This window comes from Leptonychotes weddellii, chromosome 4 (genome assembly GCF_054177405.1).
Source record: "Leptonychotes weddellii isolate Sample4059 chromosome 4, ASM5417740v2, whole genome shotgun sequence".
NCBI lineage: Eukaryota > Metazoa > Chordata > Mammalia > Carnivora > Phocidae > Leptonychotes > Leptonychotes weddellii.
This window is the reverse complement of record NC_138372.1, coordinates 71,604,855-71,628,913: the sequence shown is the minus strand read 5'-3', so window position 1 is coordinate 71,628,913 and position 24,059 is coordinate 71,604,855. Positions and strand designations below refer to the sequence as shown.

The 24,059-nt window shown below is 36.6% G+C and overlaps 1 protein-coding gene across 7 annotated transcripts in view; it reads left to right on the top strand.

Moving 5' to 3' along the window:
* Nucleotides 1–24,059, top strand: part of EVI5 (ecotropic viral integration site 5) — a 189,766-nt gene that overhangs the window by 9,825 nt on the left and 155,882 nt on the right. For 5 of the 7 annotated variants that reach the window (XM_081818807.1, XM_081818805.1, XM_081818808.1 and 2 more), the window contains exon 2: nucleotides 4,849–4,922. The exons of 1 other annotated variant lie outside the window; for it this stretch is intronic. The gene's annotated coding sequence lies outside the window, so the exon portion shown is untranslated. Of the gene's footprint in view, nucleotides 1–4,848; nucleotides 4,923–8,829; nucleotides 8,879–24,059 lie in introns of all 7 variants that reach the window. One more of the 7 variants, XM_081818806.1, reaches the window with a different exon arrangement.

Genomic DNA, 24,059 nt, shown 5'->3' with positions numbered 1-24,059 from the left:
TTTTTTTTTTAAAGATTTTATTTATTTATTTGACACACAGAGAGAAAGCACAAGTAGGCAGAGAGGCAGGCAGAGAGAGAGGCAGAAGCAGGCTCTCCACTGAGCAGGGAGCCCGATGCGGGACTCGATCCCGGGACTCCAGGATCATGACCTGAGCCGAAGGCAGTCGCTTAACCAACTGAGCCACCCAGGCGCCCCCATATGTATTCTTCTATCCAGTTTTGATTAACATGTATTTCCCCCTCATAATTTGATCACTCTTCCTTTATCAGTGTAATTAAATTAATTAACATGACTAGAATTAAAGTAGAATTTTTAGGACTTTGCTGTGATCTGTGTACTGTTTAACACATTTGGAGAATTATGTTGAAGATTCTTATTGCCATTTTAGCATTTTTCAGAATAGTGGTAATTCATTTTTATTTCACATTGGGTATGGAGTGACAGCACTTAATATACTTTTTTTTTTAAGAGAGAGGGTGAGAGAGCACATAAGCAGGTGGGGGGAGAGGCAGAGGGAGAGAGGGAATATTAAGCAGATTCCACGCCCAGTGCTCAACCTCACAACTCTGAGACCATGATCTGAGCTGAAATAAAGAGTCGGACACTTAATTGACTGAGCAACCAACTGAGCCACCCTTTAACATACTTCTTGACATAATGCTTGATATATTGTGTATACTAAATAAAAAATTCATGTAATATATGATATATTTTAGGAGGTACTTGTTCTGAATTTGTGCTTTTTTCAGACTAGATTGAAACATAGGGAAACTGGTATTTTAGTACATATTCTTGCTGCTGCCAGGAAAAAATTGTGTATGCGGATATATCCCTTTTTTTTTTTTTTTTTTATAGTTTTGTGTTTGTAACAATGGAAGGTTGAGGTCAGGGAACAGACTTAGTTCCTTACCCGTGAACTTCAGCACCTCAGCTATAGCAATTTTAGGTGCAGCTCAAAGGATCAAATTTTAGTTAGCTAGTACTCTTAGTCAGTGTACTTTATTTTTTTTTTTAAAGCTTTTATTTATTTATTTGACAGGGAAAGAGATAGTGAGAGCAGGAACACAAGCAGGGGGAGTGGGAGAGGGAGAAGCAGGCTTCCCGCCGAGCAGGGAGCCCAATGCGGGGCTCAATCCCAGGACCCTGGGATCATGACCTGAGCCAAAGGCAGATGCTCAACCGACTGAGCCACCCACGCGCCCCTTACTCAGTGTACTTTAGACAGCATTCTCTCCTCCCAGTCTTAATACAAAAGTATTTTTGGGGAAATTACATCAGTAATATGGTAATACAATAAAATATTTTACAGAATAATAATTTCCCCTTCTGTGAAGGAAAACAACCTTAGTTTTTGTTGAGAATCTAGTAAAATTCTGTATAAATAATTTCATTATAAGAATTGATGGCTGGAAAAAAAAATGTGGCATGATGTAGTAGAACAAGCATTTTGCCTTGTCATTTTCATTGTTACTTAACCTCTCTGGGTCTGTTTCTTTACCAGAAAATGTGTGTTCATATTTACTGTGCATGGTGATGAGGAATGCAAATAATAGATGTAAAGAACTTGGAGCAGTAGCTGGCGTGGGTTTTATGTTCAGTATAAATAGCAGCTGTTATTTTGTGATTATGTTATTAAAAGAAGACTAAAAAATGCAGGAAGGACAAATGGAATTTATATGGAAGGTAATACATAAGGAAGATCTGTCTGATAGCAAGATGAGTTTCAGTTTTGTATTCAGTTTTGAATTACCAAAATAGCTAAGTGGATTACTAAAACTACCTATAAGATAATTTTCTCATATGTTAGTGTGATAAATGATAATACCTACCCAATGATAGTTATTTGATGTATTGTGTGTGCTTAAAAATATTATCTTGTTCTTTGGATGGTTTAGGTTGGCATAGTAGCAGGAGAGATTCTAGGTTTGTGTAATATCTTTTATGGATTCGTTGCCGAAGTGTATAGCATTAAATAAGACTTCATTTTTTTAGCATGAACAAAACTTAATTCAGATCCATAGCTCATGGTAATTTTTGTTATTTGATCAAGATGGTTTAAAGGGGCACTATTTCTTAAGAAATAAGTGTAACCTGTAATTATTATATGAATTTATAAACATGAAAAATATTTTAATACTGGGTAATAGTTGAAGTGGCCAGTTAAAATATTTCATTAAATTTTTGAATATAATTGAACTTGTATAGGTCTTAGGTTTTAAACGCTAAATGAATGCTAATTCCTCAGGGTAATTGCATGTTATATCTAGTACAGTTTCAGATACTTTAAATATTTAAAATGCTAAAACTGAATAGTACTTCATTCACTTGAAGTGTTCCAATCACATAACCTGTATCAGCAATACACAGATGTTCGGAGTGGGCTGGAAGAATGTGCGTGCGTGTGTGTGTGTGTGTGTGTATGTGTGGTAACTTTATATGTAGCTTAAGGTATTTCTGAGCTGTCTCAGTCCAGTAGAATTAAGTGAATTCAGTTAACTAGAGAGCAGTGCACGTGGTACCCTTTAGTAAAGTCCTTTAACAGTGACTATAAATACAGATTTGCAACTATTAAATCATAAACTCATATTATTGGAGCATTTAATATAAAACATTAGCAACAAACTGACATTTTATATTTAGAAGATTTTTTGAAAAAAAACTTAAGTCTGGTAAACAGGTTAGTTGGAGTTGGTAGCCTTGGTAAAATTCCATTTTCCTGCAACGTAGGCATGGAATTATGATGCGGTAGCCATTAGTTTCTATTCTCTGTTCATTTTCTTCTTTTTTCTTTAGAAACTATTGCTGTAGTTTACAAAGTGGGAAGGTTTCCTTTTGTGGATAATGTTAAAGTCAGGAAAATGACAAATGTTTCTTCAGATCTGTCATGCAGATCTGTCCAGTTAATATAAAAAATATAAAAGAGGTTTTTATTGATAGTTTTGAGACTTTTCACTCTAGTATTACATGGATTAAAAAAAGATTACATACAGTCTGTAATAGGCTGTTTACAAAGGAGGTAGGAATTTTCATGTGATATGTTGACAATTTCATTTTCAAATATAATTTCCATCTCAGTATTTTAGTTAACTTGTTAAATTGGTAATCAGATTGGTTTTGGGTAGGCCCTGTTCTGTCAAAATCCTCAGGCTCATGACATGTTCAGATGTACTATTTTTTTACTTTTATGTTCTACAGTTAGGTTTAGCTCACTTTCCTCTCAGTGATTTACACTTGTCAAGATGTTTTTGTTTTGGGGCCAAATGGTTAGTATCCTGGCTCCATCATTTATTAGCTAATGGATCTTGGACAAGTTGTTTAACCACCACAAACATCAGTAAAACCTATATTAGGGTTATTGTGAGGATTGAATAAGATAATGGATGTAAATCTTGTGACAGTGCTTGGTACATAGTAAAGTATATAGTAGATGATGGTGGTGGCAACAGTAGTAAGTAGTATATCATTGTATACAAATTTCGCTTTTTTGAAATTTAGCTCTAGAGGTAGGAGGGATTAGAGAGAGATGGAAATGCACTGTATGCCTACAGAACATAAATTAACTTGGAAATTTGTCATGTACACATTTAAAGGAAGGATACTTGTCAGCAATGTTGCTCTTATTTCCTGTTTTTTTCCCTTTCAGTGTAATATCTGTTCTGTTTTTTGATTCCTGTTGAAGCCAGTGCTCTGTATCTTCCCTTCTTCCATCTCTCTTTGACATCTGTTAACTTACATAAATGAAGGACATAGTTTGATACTCTTTGTGGATATTTACAAGCTGTGTTTTAAAATCTATGCCCTATGTTTATTGATAATATTCAAAATGTGCAAGATATTGCTATTTATAATATTTATTTCCCTGCTTAAGGAGTTGGAAAAATACTTTTTTTATGACATGATCTGATTTTTATTTATTTTTTTTTTAAAGATTTTATTTATCTGACAGAGACACAGCGAGAGAGGGAACACAAGCGGGGGCAGTGGGGAGAAGCAGGCTTCCCGCCGAGCAGAGAGCCTGACGTGGGGCTCGATCCCAGGACCCCGGGACCATGACCTGAGCCAAAGGCAGATGCCTAACGACTGAGCCACCCAGGCACCCCTGATTTTTATTTTTTTAAAGATTTTATTTTAGGGGGCGCCTGGGTGGCTCAGTCGTTAAGCGTCTGCCTTCGGCTCGGGTCATGATCCTGGGGTCCTGGGATCGAGCCCCGCATCGGGCTCCCTGCTCCACGGAGAGCCTGCTTCTCCTTCTCCCACTCCGCCTTCTTGTGTTCCCTCTCTCACTGTGTCTCTCTCTGTCAAATAAATAAATTAAAAAAAAAAAAGATTTTATTTTAGGGATGCCTGGGTGGCTCAGTTGGTTAAGTATCTGCCTTCGGTTCAGATCATGATCCTAGGGTCCTGGGATTGAGTCCCACATCGGGCTCCTTGCTCAGCGGGGAGCCTGCTTCTCCCTCTCCCACTCCCCCTGCTTGTGTTCCCTCTCTCCCTGTCTCTCTCTCTCTGTCAAATAAATAAATAAAATCTTTAAAAAAATATATTTGAGAGAGAGAGAGAGAAAACGCAAGCGAGGGGGAGGGGCAGAGGGAAGGGGAGAGAGAATCCCAAGCAAACTCTGCACTGAGCATGGAGCCCGACACAGGGCTTGATCTGAGGACCCCTAGATCATGACCTGAGCCGAAATCGAGAGTCGGACACTTACCCGACTGAGCCCCTGGAACAATACTTTCTTATAACCTGCTTAAAAGATTGAAGATGTATATTACATTTGTACCAGCCTTAAATCCTACTGGAACAAGGTTGAGTATAAATAATTTTTTTTTTTCTTTTCACACATTTATTCAGTTGAATATCAAGTTTTTCATGGGCTCAGAATCTCCAGAACTTTGAAGAATGAAGAGAAGTAACAATGTATACAGGTAAAAGTTGATGATTTTTTATGTTTACATTGACATAGACTATTTTGAAATTTGAGCAAACATTTTAGAATGTACTTCTAAGTTGGATACATTGCTGTTTATTTTGGAAGCAAATAAGAAAAGACCTCCCTGGATCCATTTGGCATTACAAGCACTTATACAAAAACCTACTAAAAAAGCATGGTGCTAGAAGTTGGTGAGCTCTGGGATTTGTAATCCTGTATGAGCAGGGTTGTAGTTTAAGTAATGAAATACAGAAATACAATATCCTCTCATTCACCTACCTGCCAGTTTCTCTGTGAATTTATGGATTCTTATGAAACTTACAGTGAAACTTGAGATGCTTGAAATAATCAATTTCAGACTAGCAGTATAAATAATTTAAAAAATAAGATGTAGGTGGAAGAGCTTGGATATCTATAGATTTGTCCTTTTCTTTGGTCAGAACAGGTTTTAATTTTAATGTATTTTCTCTTCCCCCTACATCTTACCACCACATTAATGAAAGCCAATTTACAACAGTTCTTTTTACCTAGTACATCATATCCAATTATCAAGAAAAATTACAAGACATACTAAAAGACAAAAAGCACAGTTTGAAGAGCTAGAGCAAACATCAGATCTAGACTTAGATATGGTAGGGATATTGGAATTATCACACCAAGAAATAATTTAAAATAACTGTGATGAAAATGCTAAGGGCTCTAAATGGATAAAGTAGACAGCATATAAGAAAAGATGGGCAATGTTAGAAGAGAGATCGAAATTCTAAGAAAGCACCAAAAAGAAATGCTAGAGATCAAAGACATTGTAGTATTGTAACAGAAAACACATGGTAACCATTTGGTGGGCTTATTAGTAGACTGGACTACTGATGGCTGAGGAAAGAATCTCTGAGTGTGAGGATATCAATAGAAACTGCTAAAACTGGAAAGGAAAGAAAAAAGATGGAAGAATGGAACAGAATATTCAGTAACTGTGGGACAACTGCAGAAGATTTAACATATGCATAATGACACAAAGCCTATTTTATAATAAAGTGTTGAAGATTTCATGTAATTTATTGAATACTGCAGTGAAAGTGAAAAACAGAATAGTTGTATGGGTACTGAATGGTTTTAAGTTAATCAGTTGTTGTTACTTATGTGCATATGACGGGCAGCTGTGGCTCACTGCCTCTGCCCAGCTTCACAAGAGCATTTGTACCACATGTTGGTAGCCTGGGAAAAGATCAAAATGTAGAATTCAAAATACAGTTTCTACTGAATGTGTATCACTTTCACACCGTCAGAAGGTTGAAAAATTGTAAATCAAGCCATTGTAAGTCAGGGACTGTAGAGTTACAGGAAAAAATGTTAACACACAAAGTCAACTGATTTCTTATGTATATAGGAATGAACAAGTAGGATTTGAAATTAAAAACACAATACCACTTAAAGTAACATCTCAAAAAATGAAATACTTATATATAAATCTAATGAAATCTGTTTGAGGTCTGACATAAATCTAATGAAATAGGTACAAGTTCTGTGTGAGGAAAACTATAAAACTCTGGTGAATGAAATCAAAGAACTACTAAATAAATGGAGAGTTATTCCATGTTTATAGATAGGAATACTCAATATATAAAAAAGTCAGTTCTTCCCAACTATTGTAGATTCAGTACAATTCCAGTCAAAATCCCAGCAAATTATTTTGTGGCTATTGACAAACTGATTCTAAAATTAATGTGGAGATGCAAAAGACCCAGAATAGTCAACAGTTTTGAAGGAGAAGAAGAAAGGTGGAAGACTGATACTACTTGACTTCAAGATATATTCTTAAGCTACAATAATCAAGACAATAGGATATTGGTGAAAGAATAGACAAATGGATCAATGGAACAGAGTAGAAAGCCCAGAAATAGACCCATATAAATATAGTCAACTGATTTTCAACAAAGGAGCAAAGGCAATACAATGCATAAAAGACTATCTTTTCAACAAATGGTGCTGGAGCAATTAGGCTTCCGCATGCACAAAAATGAATCTAGGTATAGACTTTACATCCTTCACAAAAATTAATTCAAAATGATCCAACACAAAAATGTAAAATGCAAAACTATAAAACTCCTAGGAGATAACAGTAGAAAATCTAGGTGACCTTGGATTGGTGATGACTTATTAGATGCAACATCAAAGATGTGATCCATAAAAGAATTGATACCTCGACTTCATTAAAATTAAAAATGTCTCCCAAGCTACAGACTGGGAGAAAATATTTTTCTCAGACGTATCTGATAGCATACTGTTATCCACAATATTCAGAGAACTTTTAAAACTCAACATTGAGAACACAACATGATTTAAAAACAGACCAAAGATCTTAACAGATACCTCACTAAATAAGATCTACAGATGGCAAATAAGCACATGAAAAGATGCTCCACATAATGTGTCATAAGGGAAATGCAGATTAAAACAATGATGAGATACCACTACACTCCTAGTGGAATGAATGGCCAAAATCCAGAACACTGAAAACACCAAATGCTGGTGAGGATGTAGAGCCACAGGAGCTCTCATTCATTATTGGTGGGAATGCAAAATGCTACACTCAGTTTGGAATACAGTTTGGCAATTTCTTATAAACTAAATTCAGAAGTTTATATGAATGCAATTTAGAAGTCATGCTTCTTGGTACTTACCTACCTAAATTTGAAAAACTTATGTCCACACAAAAACCTGCTTTATTCCTAATTGCTAAAACTTGAACTCAACCAAGATATCTTTCAGTAGTTGAATGGATAAAGAAATTGGTACATCAAGACAGTGGAATAATATTCAGTGCTAAGACAGAGTGAGCCATCAAGCCATAAAAAGACATGGAGGATACTTAAATTCCCCATTCCTTCCTTTCCTTTTTTTTTTTTTTTTTTTTTAGTAGGCTCCACCCAGTGTGGAGCCCAGTACAGGGTTTGAACTCACAGCCCTGAGATCAGGAGTCAGACACTTAACTGAGCCACCCAGGCTCCCATTAAATGCTTATTTCTAAGTGAAAGAAGCCAGTCTGGAAAGGTTAGACACAAGGTGATTCCATTTATATGACATTCTGAAAAAGGCGAAACTATGGAGACAGTGAAAAGATCAGTGGTTGCCAGGAGTTGAGGGGAGGGGAGGCAGAGCACAGAAGGATTTTTAGGGCAGTGCATCTACTCTGTATGGTATTATGATGGTGAATACTTGTCATTACACATTTCCCCAAAACTACAGAATGTAGAACGCCAAGAGTGTACCCTAATGTAAGTGATGGACTTTGGGTGATAATGGTGTGTCATTAGTTTCATCAGTGGTAGCAAATATTCTATCTGGTGGGATATGTTGTTATTGGAGGCTATGTATGTGTAAGTGCGAGGGGTATTTGGGAAATCTCTGTACCTTCTGCTCAGTTTTGCTGTGAACCTAAAAGTATTCTAAAAAATAAAGTCTATTTAACACAAAACCAAAACGACCACAGAAATTATAAAAGTATAGGCATGCCTCATTTTATTTTGCTTTGCTTCATTGTGCTTGCAGGTACTGTTTTTTACAAATTGAAGGTTTGTGGTAACCCTGGCTAAGCAAGTCTATTGGCACCATTTTTCCAATAGCATTTGCTTATTAATTCGTGTATCTGTCACATTTTGGTGATTGTCACAGTATTTCAAACCTTTTCATTATATTTGTCATGGTGATCTGTGATCAGTGATTACAACTCGCCTAAAGTTCAGATGATGGTGAGCATTTTTTGGCAATAAAATATTTTTTAATTAGGTATATGCATTGTTTTCTCAGACATGCTTTTACACACTTAATAGACTACAATTATAGTGTAAACAACTTTTATAAGCACTGGGAAACCAAAAAATTCATTTGACTCTTTATTGCAGCATTCAGTTTATTGCAGTGGTCTGGAACTGAACCCACAATATCTCTGAGGTATGCCTATAGAGGATAGTAAAAATTTTTGAGAATGGAGGTCTTTAAAGCACAAAAAAAGTTTTCTCTCTCTGCTTTTATTTCCCTTGCTAAACTTTCACTCTCTTGAGGTAGTTGTAAATAGTTTGATATATAGCCCATCAAAAAATGGAATTATACTGCATATCCTATTCTTCACCAAAAACTGATTGGTTCCATCATAGTGGGAATTTCATTTTTTTTTTAATGGCTGCATTCTGTTGTATAGTGGTGTCATAACTTATTTGCTCATTCTTTGATGGGCATTGGGGTTATCACTAGTTGTTTGCTGTTAGAAATAGTTCTGTGATTAATTTTAGTACATACGTCCTTGTTTATTTGGGCAAATAATTCTTTCAGACAGATTCCTGAGTCAGCTTATATATATGTAAATTTTGTTATATATATTTCCAAATAGTCCTTCAAAACAGCTCTACTAATGTATGTGCTCACAATAATGTGTTTGAAAATACTCACTTTATGCAGAGCATTGATTTTTTCATAATGAAATATTTCTAACTCAGAAGGTATAAAGAAAAACGTAATAAATGCCTATATTCCCACCACCCACCTTAACAAATAAAACATTACAAATGCACTTGTAACCATAGTGCTCCCTCTCCTTCCAAACATAACATTTTTACACTCATGAATATGTATGTATTTATAAACAATACACCATACAGCCATAATATGTTATGTAAGGTAGTTAGCATGGTTCCTGATAACCCCACCTCCTGATTTACATTCTATATAGTTTCCTTCCACACTAAATAGAACTGACTTGTGGAATAATTAGGTTATTGCAAAAATGAAAGCGTGTGACTTACGATGCAAGGTCGTATAAATTATTACATCTTCTGTTTTGCTCATTTGTTCTGGGGGAAGCCAGCTGCCACATTGTGAGGATACTCATCAGCTTTCTAGAGAGGTTCTCATGTGAGGAACTGAAGCCTTCTGCCAATAACCATGTGCAGGAGACATCTTGAAGCAGATCTTCCAGCCCCAGTCAAACCTTCAAAGATGATAGCACTGGCCAAGATCTTGTCTGCAACTTTATGATAGATCCTGAGTAGGATCACTCAGTTAAACTATAGCTTAATTCCTGACACGCAGAAACTGTGAGATAATAAATATTTGGTGTATTAAGCTACTAGATTTGAGGGTAACAGATGAAAGAAAGAGAAATAAATAGGTAGATGTGGGAACCTTGGTTCCATCCTTGTGAATTATTTTCAAGGGAGACCAGGAGAATGAGTATATGGTACTTTTTAGACTTAGGTGGGAAATCCCAGAACACTAATGGGGATTCAGATGTTGGGTGGCCAGAAAGAATGACAGTATAGTTGACCCTTCAACAGCATGGGGGCTACGGAGTGCGGAACCCCTGCACTGTTGAAAATCCATGTGTTACTTTTGACTCCCCAAAAACTTAACTACTGATAGCCTACTGTTGACTGGAGGAAGCCTTACCGTTAACATAAACAGTTGATTAACATATTTTATATGTTATATATATTATATACTACGTAATGTAAGCTGGATAAAAGATGTGATTAAGAAAGTCATAAGAGAAAATACATATATTGTACTGTATTGTAAATGTGTATAAAGTGCACCCACAAATCTGAGTTGTTAAAGGGTCAATTGTAAGTGGATTTTTGCCTGCACAGGGAGTGGGAGGCTTGGCACCCCCTAATCCCTGTGTTGCTCAAGGGTCAACTGTATATCCTTTTTTGTGGCATTTGTCATATTGTATTGTAATTGTTTCCATGTTTGTCTCCTCACACTCCATTAGTGATGAGGTACTTGAGGATAGGACAGGAAGGAACTGTGTGTCTTACTCATCATCCCACTCAATGCCTGCCCCTGTACTTACCCTTACTAAGTATTTGTTGAGTGAAATTGATAGAGTTGTATTGGAAGTGAAGAACTTAGAGGGAATATTAAATCCCTGAAGCTGAGGTAGCCAGATTTTTGAGTCATTGTCAGATAGCATGTAAAGACCACCTTGTTTCTTCTGAAGAGTAGTTATGGTCAACTTCCGAACTACTACTGCTACTTTGGCTGTAGGAGTTTGGCACTGATTTTGAAGTCATGATATTTGGCTGCCTTTTTTTTTTTTTAAAGAGAGGGAGAGAGAGGGTAAGGGAGGGACAGAGGGAGAAGGAGAGAGAATCTTAAGCAGGCTCCATGCAGAGCCCCATGTACAGCCCATTATCACAATCCTAAGATCACGATCTGAGCCGAAATCAAGAGTCGGTCCCTTAACCGAGGCACCCAGGCACTCTGATATTTGACTTCTACTTTGCTGTTGTTCTTTGGAGCTTGGGTTAGAAAATGTTATCTGTAGATTTTAATTTTAGATTCCTAGGGATATTAACTAAATCTAAATTTTTTCTTTTCATTTTTCAAAATATGAAAGAATTATAAAAGACCTATAACCCTTTTAATTGAGAACTTCACTGGTGTATGTACAGGAGGCATTACTTACCCATATCCTAATGGATTATTTTTGTTTTTGAATTATGGAAAGATAATATATTACCAGCAAGAGGGTATTATATCTAATTTTAGAATATCTGGGTTTGAGTCTTACTTTTAGTATTTATTAGTAAGTGTGAGCCTCTCTGAACTCATTTTCTTTTTCTTTTATTTATTTTATTTTATTTTTTTAAAGATTTTATTTATTTATTTGACAGAGACACATGAGAGAGGGAACACAAGCAGAGGGAGTGGGAGAGGGAGAAGCAGGCCTCCCGCGGAGCAGGGAGCCTGATTGCGGGGCTGGATCCCAGGACCCCGGGACCATGACCTGAGCTGAAGGCAGACGCTTAACAACTGAGCCACCCAGGCGCCCCTGAACTCATTTTCTATTTGGAAAAATTCTTGATTCCGTTCCATCAACTCCAGCATCCCCTGCCAGATAACAACAGAATGCTAGTTCCTCCAATCACAGAAATGGCACGACTGGTTGCTCAAGTCAGAGTAGATTACACTCATGATTTTTCTTTCTCCCTCATTCTCTACATTCACTTAATCAAAAAGTTAATTAGTTTTGACTTTTTTTTTTTTAAGATTTTATTTATTTATTTATTCTGACAGAGCACAAGCGGGGGGAGCGGCAGGCAGAGGGAGAAGGAGAAGCAGACTCCCCACCAAGCAGGGAGCCCGATGTGGGGCTCGATCCCAGGACCCTGGGATCATGACCTGAGCCGAAGGCAGACGCTTAACGACTGAGCCACCCAGGCGCTCCTTGTTTTGACTTTCATAATATCTTGCATGCATCTATTTTCTTTTTCTCTCCTGCCCCCACAATACCCTAAACCTTAATTATTTCTCACCTAGACTTCTGTAAGTCTTCTGCCTATTTCTCACCTAGACTTCTATAAGTCTTCTGCCTAGTCTCCCTACCTCTGCTTTTATTCTCTGTAATTTGTTAGAAGAGTACTATTTTATTTTATTTTATTTTATTTATTTGTCAGAGAAAGAGAGCGAATGAGAGAGAGCACTCATGCAGGGGGAGTGGCAGGCAGAGGGAGAAGCAAGCTCCCTGCTGAGCAAGTAGCCAGATGCAGGATTCAATCCAGGACCCTGGGATCATGACCTGAGCTGAAGGCAGACGCTTAACCGACTGAGCCACCCAGGTGTCCCAGAGTACTCTTTTTGTAAAACAGAAAAGATCAGATTTTTCTTTGCATGTTTAAAACCCTCGTGACTTCCAGTTGTACTCCAAATAGATTCCATATTTCTTTCTTGTAGGACCCTTAATGATGGGGCATCCATTGACTTTTCATCTTTCTACACTTCCCTTTAAATTACTATGTGTTAGCCATAATGGTCTTCTCTTAGTTTTTCTTACCTGTGTTGTTCAATATGGAGGCCACTAGCCACATGTAACTATTGAACACTTGAACTGTAGCTAGTCTGAATTGAGATGTGCTGTAAGTGTAAAATATACACTGAATTTCAGACTTAATATTAAAGAAAGAACGTAAAATATTTCATTAAATATTATCTGTTGAAATAATATTTTGGATATGTTTGCGTTAAATAAGAAATATAACTTCACTTTCTTTTTACTTTCTAAAGTATAGCTCCTAGAAAATTTAAAATAACTAATGTGGTTTATATTTGTGGTTCACCTTGTATTTGTATTGGGCAGCCCTTCTCTAACCCACCAAGCTTTTAAATTCCTCATGGCCTTTGTAACATGCCGTCCCCCCGCCCCACCCCCCCCTTTTTTTTTGCCTAGCTCTTTGCACAGCTGGCTGCTTCTTGCTCATCTTCTAGATCTTAAGTTGAATATTGCCTCTTGAGAAAGACAGTCCTTAACCACTCTATCAAATTGTTATTGTTGGTTGCCCGTAGGTCATATATCTTTCTCTGCATTTGTTCAGTCTTTTACTTTTTAACTAGCTCCATGAGGAGAAAGAACATGTCTATTTTGTATGTGACTATATGTTCCTATGTATTCAACACCGAGTAAAGTACTCTTTCAGAATAGGTTCTGAATAAATAAATACTTGTCAAATGAGTAACACTGGACTGTCTTCTTCTCAGATCTGTTTTAAGGATCAATTATGTGAAAGTATTTTATAAACTATAAAGGGTTGTACCAATTTTATTTATATGCAGAAAAGCTGAAGAAATTGGTTGTATATGCCTGGAAATCAAGATTTAATTGGATGAAGCAAAATCTGTGAATTTAGCCTGCATTTCAGTGTGTTCTTCAAACTTTGCATCTAGTAGTTTGACACACTACTCATGTATTATATCACCTAGAGTTTTGAAAGTTGTCGTGTTTTGTAAATAATCTTTAAAAAGCATTACCTCTGTTCCTTTCCTTCAGGAGTTTTTTTCTATACTATTCCTTTTTTCTTTGTAGGGATAGTTAGGTATTTTAAATAGTATCAGACCTCAAATAACAGGTGCTAAAATACTGTAAATGAACCCATTCCTTCAGTTTTGGCAGTATATTTTTCTTGGCAATTCCTTAATGTCCTGAGGTTATCAGAATACGGCTCATTATGCTAGTCAGTATTCAGGTATCTCTTGCTTAAGTTATGAGTGAAATTCTTTAAGAAATTACCTCTATAGGAAGGATGCTTGTCACAAAGATAAGTTTGGATTTTTATTTTTCCTTCAGTAGTTACACAGCTGTGCATTTGTATTAAAGAAAGCAAAGGGTGCGGGGCGCCTGGATGGCTCAGTTGGTTAAGCAGCTGCCTTCGGCTCAGGTCATGATCCTGGGGTCTTAGGATGGAGTCCCACGTCCGGCTCCCTGCTCCGCCGAGAGCCTGCTTCTCCCTCTCCCTCCGCCTGCCACTCTGCCTACTTGTGTTCTCTCTCTATCTCTCTGTCAAATAAATAAATAAAATCTTAAAAAAAAAAAAGAAAACAAAGGGTGAGGGCAACCCTCTTGGGTCCCCTCCCTCTTCAGGAGCTTTGTGCTATCACTTTACTATCACTCAATAAACTTTGCTGTCGGGCCCCTCTCCCCCCAAATAAAAACAAAGGGTGACTAACATAGTTGGTAACATACTGATTATGAGACCATCAGTAACAACAGGTTTGGAGGAGGAGTAGGAAGATAATTCTTTGTAAACTGTTAGAGATGGGGACAAGAAACAAGCAAGATTCCAAATATAATTTTGAAATGTATAGTTCTAGTCTATATAGTAGAATAGAAATGTATAGTCTAGTATAGTCTCTGAAGACGCTTAGGAGATCTGTTGGGAGCACGTGGATGGGCCTTTTTAATGGTAATCCTAGTAGTAGTAGTAGTAATAGTAGTAGTAGCAGAGGCAGTAGAGGTAGTAGTAATGTAATAACGGCAAACATTTGAGTGCTTACTATGCTAGGTAGTGTTCTAAGTGTCATAAAATGTTTAATTTTCATGTAAAGCATAGGGGATTGATATGCTTTTTTTTTTTTTTTTTAAAGATTTTATTCATTTGAGAGAGTGAGTGAGAGAGAGAGAGAGAGAGCACGTGCGCGCCCCCAGGCGGGGGCTCTATCCCTGGACCCTGAGATCTTGATCTGAGCCAAGGCAGACACTTAACCCATTGAGCCACCCAGGCACCCCAATTGATATGCTTATTAATCCACTTTTTTCAGATGAGGGATTGAGGCATCAGTTTGTTAAATAAATTGCCTAAGGTTACACAGCTAGTAAGTGGTAGAGATGACTAGAACCTGGGTACGGAGTTCATATTGATCCAGCCTAGAATAAAAAAAAGAAGTGGCCAAAGATAGATTTGTGGAGGACAATATCTGATAAAGCATAGAAAGGATCCAACAAAGAAGATTCTTGAGAAATAGAAGGAAAACCCTAAGAACATGTTAGAAAAGCCAGGAGAAGAGAATAAGAGAAGAAAAAATGATAGTAGGAAAATAGCTGAATTTGTGTGCTACGTATATGCCAAGTACTTCGTGTACATTTTATTATTATTATCTCTATTTTACAAATAAGAAGCTGAGGCTTAATATCAGCAGTAAGTAGAGATGCTGGAGTTAAACCAGGTCTCTAATGTGAAAGCCCAATGCTCAACCACTGAGGGGTCCTGCATTGTAACAATATCAAGTAAGGCTGTGTGAGATGAGCATTTATGGAAAGTAGTGATTAAATTGGGAGGAAAGGTAAAATCAGAAAGCCAGCCCAAGAAATATAATAGTTGAATAATAAGAATTTAAGAAAGAGAAGAAATCTAAGGAGTATATCATCAAAGAAATAAATCAGGAAAACTTCCCAGAACTGAAGGACATGAGTTTCTAAGTTAAAAGAGCCCATCAAAGTGCTAACTAAAATAAAATAAAAAGATATTTGCATCAAGGCATTTCATTGCAAACTTTAACAATTAAGGGACCAAAGAGAAGAGGGAGAATTTCCCGGAGGTGAAGGGAAATAGGATAATTAATATAATTAGAGTGGTTTCAGACTCTTCAACAAAAATAATGGAAGGTAAAAGACAACTGGAGGCAATATCTTCAAAAATCTGAGGGAAAATTATTTCTAATTTGGTTTATAATGCAGCCAAATTTTCAAGTGTTACGGTAGAATACAGATATTTTCACATAGGCAGTGTCTTAAGTTTACCTTTCAGGAAGCTATGAGAGGAGGTATCCCACCAAAATGAGAGAATGTATCAAGAAAAAGAAAGACAAGGGGTTTAGGAAACATTATCCGACCCAAAGAGAGGTGAAGGAAATACCTGGATCACAGTGAAGGGAGATCCCCAGGTGACAGTTGAGCACCAGGAGCAGACAGCAACCAGTCCAGAGGGGAGCAGGTCAGAGGGTTTTAAAGTGGGCATGTTCAAAAACACAAACCTGATTAGAGATGAAGAGGGTTGTCAAGGACTCCCTGCATTGTAATCTGCTCTGTTATTTTATGGAGAAATTTGTTCATACCTAAATTTATAAAAGCTTCCTTGATATATAATTCACATACTATACAATTTCCCATGTAAAGTGGTTTTTCATTAGTCAGTGGTTTTTCATTACCTCAAAAAGAAACCTTGAACCCTTTATAGCTCCCTGTCCCTCCACTTCCACAGTCCTAAGCAATCACTAATCAACTTTTTGTCTATAGATAATGCCTATTCTGGACATTTCTTATAAATGGAATCATATGTGGTATTTCGTGACTGGCTTCTTTGACTTAGCATAACGTTTTCAAGATTATCCATGTTAAAGAATGTGTCAGTACTGCATTCCTTTTTATAGCTGTGACCCAAGTTTTTAAAATGTAAATGTAATTACGAACTGCTTTGCCATTGAACTAAGCTCTTTTGTATATCTTTACTGAAATGTTTCTACTTTATTTTAGTCTTGTGGTGAAAATATAAATATTTATAATAAAGTCTTCAAATTAATTATATCCTGTATCACTCAGGAAACAAGATTTTTTTTTTTTTAATTTATTTATTTGTCAGGAAAAGGGCACAAGTAGGCAAAGCAGCGGGCAGAGGGAGAGGGAGAAGCAGGCTCCCCACTGAGCAGAGAGCCCCATGTGGGGCTTGATTCCAAGACCCTGGGATCATGACCTGAGTTGAAGGCAGACACTTAACTGACTGAGCCACCCACATGCCCCCCAAAATAAGATTCTTACTTTAAGAAAATAGCCTACTTGTTAAACAAAAGGGTTCCTTGAAATTCTTATTTCTTGGCATTGCTTTAGCATGCTAATCAAAATGCCATTTTAATAGCAGTGGAAAAGAAATGATGTGGTTTAAATGCATTTGACTTTGAGCCACAAATCAATGATAAATTTTCCTAACTGAATTAAATGCTGTTCTCTCAGGCCTCTGAAGCATTAATCTAATTCTCTGGTTCTAATGTCTACTTATATATTCTTAGTGTACTGTCTTGTATCTACTTATATCACCCTACAGGTATGTAAAAAGATGTTGTTTCTCAACTATGTGAGCCCTCGATCCCCTCAAAAACAAGTTCAGAATGATGTCTTTACTAATAATTTCTACTTTAATTTCGTGGTTTCATTTCAAGTATTGTTAAATACTTTAATTTTGTGAGATAATATGATACTGTTCCAGGTACTATAGCTGTATAAAAAACCACCATAAAACTTAATGGCTTAAAATAATTGCTTTAGTATGTCCATGGTTTCTGTGGGTCAGGAATTTGGACAGAGCATTAGGAGAAGGGCTTGTCTCTGCTTCAAAATGCCTGTGAAGCAGAGAAGCTGGGAAGACTCAGAGGCTGAGGTTGATTCTTCATCTGGGATCTAGAATCATTTGATGGTGTATTCACATTCCTGTCCAGTGGCTGATACTGGGACCCCAGCTATAGGCCAGAATGCCTGTACTTGACTTCTCCTTGTGGTCCCTATGTGGGCTAGTTTAGGTTTCTCAACACCTTGGTGGCTGGGTTCCAAAAGTGAGTCTCAGTAATCATTTTTGATATACATTATTGGTTGAGGCAGTTAAAAATCAACCCAAGGAGGTCCAAACCAAGACACATAATACTTAAAATGGCAAAAAATAGTGGTAAATAGAGAGATTTAAAATTTGCAAAAGAAAACAGTTACATACAAGGGAAACCCCATAATACTATCAGCAGATTTTTCAGAGAAAACTTTGCAAGCCAGATGGAAGTGGCTCGATATATTCATAGCGCTGAAAGGAGGAGGCGCCTGGGTGGCTCAGTCATTCGTTAAGCGTCTGCCTTCGGCTCAGGTCATGATCCCAGGGTCCTAGGATTGAGCCCTGTATCGGGCTCCCTGCTCAGCAGGAAGCCTGCTTCTCCCTCTCCTACCCTCCCTGCTTGTGTTCCTTCTCTCGCTTTGTCTCCCTCTGTCAAATAAATAAATAAAATCTTTAAAAAAAATAATATGTATTGGAATTTTTAGAAAACCCAGTCTGATTAAAAAAAAAAAAAAAGTGCTGAAAGGAGAAAATCTGCAGCCAAGAATACTCTATCCAGCAAGGCTATCATTTAGAATAGAAGGAGAGATCAAGAGTTTCCCAGACAAACAAAAGCTAAGGGAGTTCCTGACCACTAAACCAGCTCTACAAGAAATGTTAAATGGGACTCTCTGAGTGGAAAGGAAAGACCATAAGTAAGTAAGAAAAGTAGGAAGCACAAAAGCAGTAACGATAAGTATATCTGTAAAAATCAGTCAAGGGATTCACAAAATAAAAGTATGACACCATATACCTAAAACATGGTGGGGGTTGGGAGGGAGAAGAGTAAAGAATGGGTTCAAACTTAAGTGGTCATCAACTTAATATAGACTGCTATATGCAGAAGATGTTATATACAAACTGAATGGTAACCGCAAATTAAAAACCAGTAATAGGTATGAAAAAAAAAGAAGAGAAAGGAACCCAAGTATATCACTAAAGAAAGCCAGCTAATCATGAGAGAAGAGAGTAAGGGAAGAGAGAAACAGAGAACTACAAAAAACAACCATAAAGCAAGTAACAAAATGGCAATAAATACATAGCTATCAATCATTACTCTGAATGTAAATGGACTTAATGCTCCAATCAAAAGATGCAGGGTGATGGAATGGATTAAAGAAAAAAAAAAAAGACCAGTATAACAGGTAAATGAAACCAGGAGCTTGTTCTTTGAACAAAATTGATAAGCCTTTAGCTAGACTCATTAAAAAAAAAAAAAGACATCAGAAATGAAATAAAAGAAATAACCTATACGACAGAAATAGAAGGATTATAAGAGAGTATTATGAAAAATTATATGCCAACATATTGGACAATCTAGAAGAAATGGATACATTTCTAGAAACCTACAACCTCCCAAAACTGAATCAGGAAGAAATAGAAAGTTTGAACAGACCCAGTGTGGGGCTTGAACTTACAACCCTGAGATAAAGAGTTCCATGCTGTACCGACTGAGCCAGGCAGGCACCCCCACTCATCACTTTTTTTCAGTCTAGTACTGGAAGTTGTAGCAGCATCAGACATGAAAAAAGGAATAAAAGGCATTCAAATTGGTAAGGAAGAAGTAAAACTGTCACTATTTGCAGATGACATGATACTATATATAGAACACCCTAAAGATCCTACCAAAAAACTACCAGAACTGATAAATGAATTCAGTAAGGTTGCAGGATATAAGATCAATATTCAGAAATCCTTTGCGGGGCGCCTGGGTGGCTCAGATGGTTAAGCGTCTGCCTTCGGCTCAGGTCATGATTTCAGGGTCCTGGGATCAAGTCCCGCATCGGGCTCCCTGCTCCTTGGGAGCCTGCTTCTCCCTCTGCATTTCTCTCTCGCTCTGTCTCTCATGAATAAAAAACAAAACAAAACAAAACAACAACAAAAAAAACAAAACAAAAAGAAATCCTTTGCATTTCTATACATGAATAATGAAGCAGCAGAAAGAGAAATTAGGAAAACAATCCATTTATAATTGTACCAATAATAGTAAAATACTTAGGAATAAATTTAACCAAGGAGGTGAACAACCTGTATGTACTCTGAGAACTGTAAAACATCGATGAAAGAAATTAAAGATGAGATAAACAAATGGAAAGACATTCCATACTCACGAATTGGAAGATACTGATAAATGTCCATATTACCCAAAGCAATCTACAGATACAGTGCAATCTCTATCAAGATACCAACAGCATTTTTCACAGAACTAGAATAAACAATCTTAAAATTTGGAACCACAAAAGACCCCAAATAGCCACAGCAGTGTTGAAAAAGAAAAAGCTAGACATGTCACAATCCCAGATTTTAAGATATACTACAAAGTTATAGTAATCAAAATAGTATGGTATTGGCACAAAATATAGACACATAGAACAATGGAACAGAATAGAGAGCCCAGAGAGAAACCCATGATTATGTGGTCAATTAATCCGTGACAAAGGAGGCAAGAATATATGTCAAGAAAAAGTCTCTTCAGCAAATAATGTTGGGAAAACTGGACAGCTACATGGAAAAGAATGAAACTGGACCACTTTCTTACAACGTACACAAAAATAGAATTAAGAATCTAAATGTGAGACCTAAAACCATAAAAATCCTAGAAGAGAGCACAGGCAGTAATTTCTCTTGACATTGGCTATAGCAGTATTTTTCTAGATATGTCTCCTGAGGCAAGGGAAACAAAAGCAAAATAAACTTATTGGGACTATATAAAAATAAAAACTTCTGCACTGCAAAGGAACCAAACAACAAAACTAAAAGACAACTGACAGAATGGGAGAAGATATTTGCAAATGACATATCCAATAAAGGGTTAGTATCCAAAATATATAAAGAACTTGCACAACTTAGCACCCAGATAACATGTAATACAATTAAAAATGAGCAGAAGACACGAACAGACATTTCTCCAAGGAAGACATACAGATGGCCAACAGACAAATTGAAAGGTGCTCAACATCACCCATCATCAGGGAAATGCAAATCAAAACCACAGTGAGATTTTACCTCATACCTGTCAGAGTGGCTAACATCAAAAACACAAGAAACAAGTGTTAGCAAGGATGTGGAGAAAAAGGGACCCTTTTGCAGTATGGATGGAAATGCAAACTGGTGTAGCCACTATGGAAAACAGTATGAAGGTTCTTCAAAAATTAGAATTCCCATATGATCCAGTAATTGCACTAAAGAATACGAAAACACTAACTGAAAAGGATATATGCACCCTTGTGTTGATTGCAGCATTATTTATAATAGACAATAATTATGGAAGCAGCCCAAGTGTCCATTGATAGATGAATGGATAAAGTAGAGGTGATTTATATATATATATATAATGCAATTAATGTTTTACATATATTATGTATTTAAGTAAAAATATATAATGTAAATCACATATATTATGTAATTAATGTAATTACATTATATATTATATATTATGTAATTAATGTAAAATATTTTTATTACTTATAATAAAACTCTTACTGTTGAGGGAAGAATCCCCAAGAAAGACAAGCAGGCTACAGTATGGGACCCAAGGAAAAGAAGCCAGGGGCAAATCATTTAAGCTTCCAGGCAAAAGAAGTCCTTGCCAATGCACAGACCAGCAGCACATATTATACATATATTATGTAATTAATGTAAAAATATATAATGTAAATCACATATATTATATAAATTACATGTATACACATATATTTACATAATATTACATATATATATGTAATATTATTCAGCCATAAAAAGAAAACTTGCCATTTGCAACAACATGGATGGAGCTAGAGAGTATAATGCTAAGCAGAATAACTCAGAGAAAGACAAATACCATATGATTTCACTCATGTGGAATTTAAGAAACAAACAGGAAAAAAGGGAGACAAAACAAAAAAGACTTTTTTTTTTTTTAAGTAGAGTTCTGTGCCCAACATGGGGCTTGAACTCATGACCCTGAAATTGAGTGTTACATGCTCCACTGAGTGAACCAGCCAGATGCCCCCAAAAAACAGACTCTTAACTATAGAGAACAAACTGATAGTTACCAGAGGGGAGGTGGTTGAGGGGTGGGTGAAATAGGTAAAGGGGATTAAGAGTACACTTGTCTTGGTAAGCACTAATACACAGAATTGTTAAATCACTATATCATACACCTGAAACTAATATAGCACTGTGGGTTAACTACACTGGAATTAAAATAAAATAAAAATTAAAAAGAAATAAAAATAGTCATTTTTGGAAGTTAAAACCATCCTTATAACTTACTATAAAATACAGAGCAGTAGAGAAGCCATGATTGTTTTTCATGGGAAATCCTATTCAAATATTGTAGTAATATCTAAGATTCCTACTAACCTTTATTATTTTATTAAAATTTTACTTTTTTAGAACCGTTTTAGATTCATAGCAAGATTGAGTGGAAAGTACAGAGATTTCCCATATACTCCCTGCCCCCCAACATGCATTCCCCACCAGAGTGGTACATGTGTTACCAATGATGTACCTACATTGACAGTTATAATCACCCAAAATCCGTAGTTTACATTAGGGTTCACTCTTAGTGTTGGTTGTGCATTGTATGGATTTGGTCAAATGTGTAATGACACATATCCATCATGATGGTATTACACAGAATATTTTTACTATCCTAAAAATCCTGTGTGCTCTAGGCAGAGGATTCATCTCTCCCGTATTCCCAACCCCTAGCAACTATTGATCTTTTTACTGTCTCCATTGTTTTGCCTTTTTTGTTTGGTTGGAATCATATATTATGTAGTTTCCTGAGATTGACTAAGCCCTTTTACAACTGAGATAATAATTCACATACCATAAATCCATCCACTCATTTAAAGTGTGCAGTTCAGTGGCATTTAGTATATTCACAAGGTTGTGTAACCATCACCACAGTCCAAACCCAGAACATTTTTGTCACTCCAAAAAGAAATCCCATGCACATTAGCAGTCATTCCCTTAGGTCCTTGAAGCCACTGATCTACTTTCTGTCTCTGGGTTTGCCTATTCTGGACATTTTATATAAATGGAGTCCTACAATATGTGGTCATTTGTGCCTGATTACTAAGCATTTTTTTTTTTGAAAGATTTTATTTATTTATTTGAGAGATAGTGAAGGTGATAGCGAGAGAGAGCACAAGCGGGGAAGAGAGGGAGAAGCAGACTCTCTGCTGAGCAGGGAGCCCGATGTGGGACCCGATCCCGGGACCCTGAGATCATGACCTGAGCCGAAGGCAGATGCTCAACTGACTGAGCCACCCAGGTGCCCCTGATTACTAAGCATTTTTAATAATGGTTTTGACCTTTTCAAATGTTCATATTTAAAAATAAATGCATAACCCCTCTATGAGGTAGACAGGAACTTTGTGATGTCATTGTCAGATTGTATTACTATGTCTTCATGACCTCAGTTTACCATAGGATGAGGGAAGGAGATTTAGAGGTGACAGGGTGGAGATTTGGAAAAGTACTGTAGAGTTAAAGGAAAAATAGAACATGTCATGATACATGAAAAAATCCTATGGGATTTCTAGAACCATGAATATTAAACTTTATTAAAATGCAACTGCAATTAAATACTCTGGTTATATTTCAGTATTTAACATATGAAGATGAGTTAGTGAGCCTTCAGTAGTTCTAGATTGAATCTCATATCAGCTGAATTTCAGCAAAATTGAAAGGATGTCAGGATTGTGCTTTTCGTTATTCCAAACTCTTTAAATGGAAGCCTGTTGCTACAGTGTGCAGAAGGGGTATGATAAATTTGTTTTAATAAATGAAAGCAAATAGTAGGAATCTTTTGCCTTTCCTACAGTTAACTCTAGTAAGGAACTTTTATATAATGGAAATGTGAAGTATTAATTTTTGAAAGTTGTAAGCATATCTGAAATTAATGGTTGGTATTAATAAGGGGTAACATTTTTCTGTAATTTTATGTGTTAGGTTTTCTATTTACTGTGATTTGGGGATGCAAATTAGTGCCATCTTGATAATTGAATTTGTGGTTGTAATTATGTAGAAAAGATCAATAGGATAACAAATCACAATAGGCTATCTTGTGGTCTACTGTGGCTCCTATTCTTTGGTTCCTTTCTGGCTTTTTGCCCTGAGGAGCTGTGCTGCTGGTCTGTGCATTGGCGAGGACTTCTTTTTTTTTTTTTTTTTTTTTAATTCTTATGTTAATCCCCATACATTACATCATTAGTTCTAGATGAAGTGTTCCATGATTCATT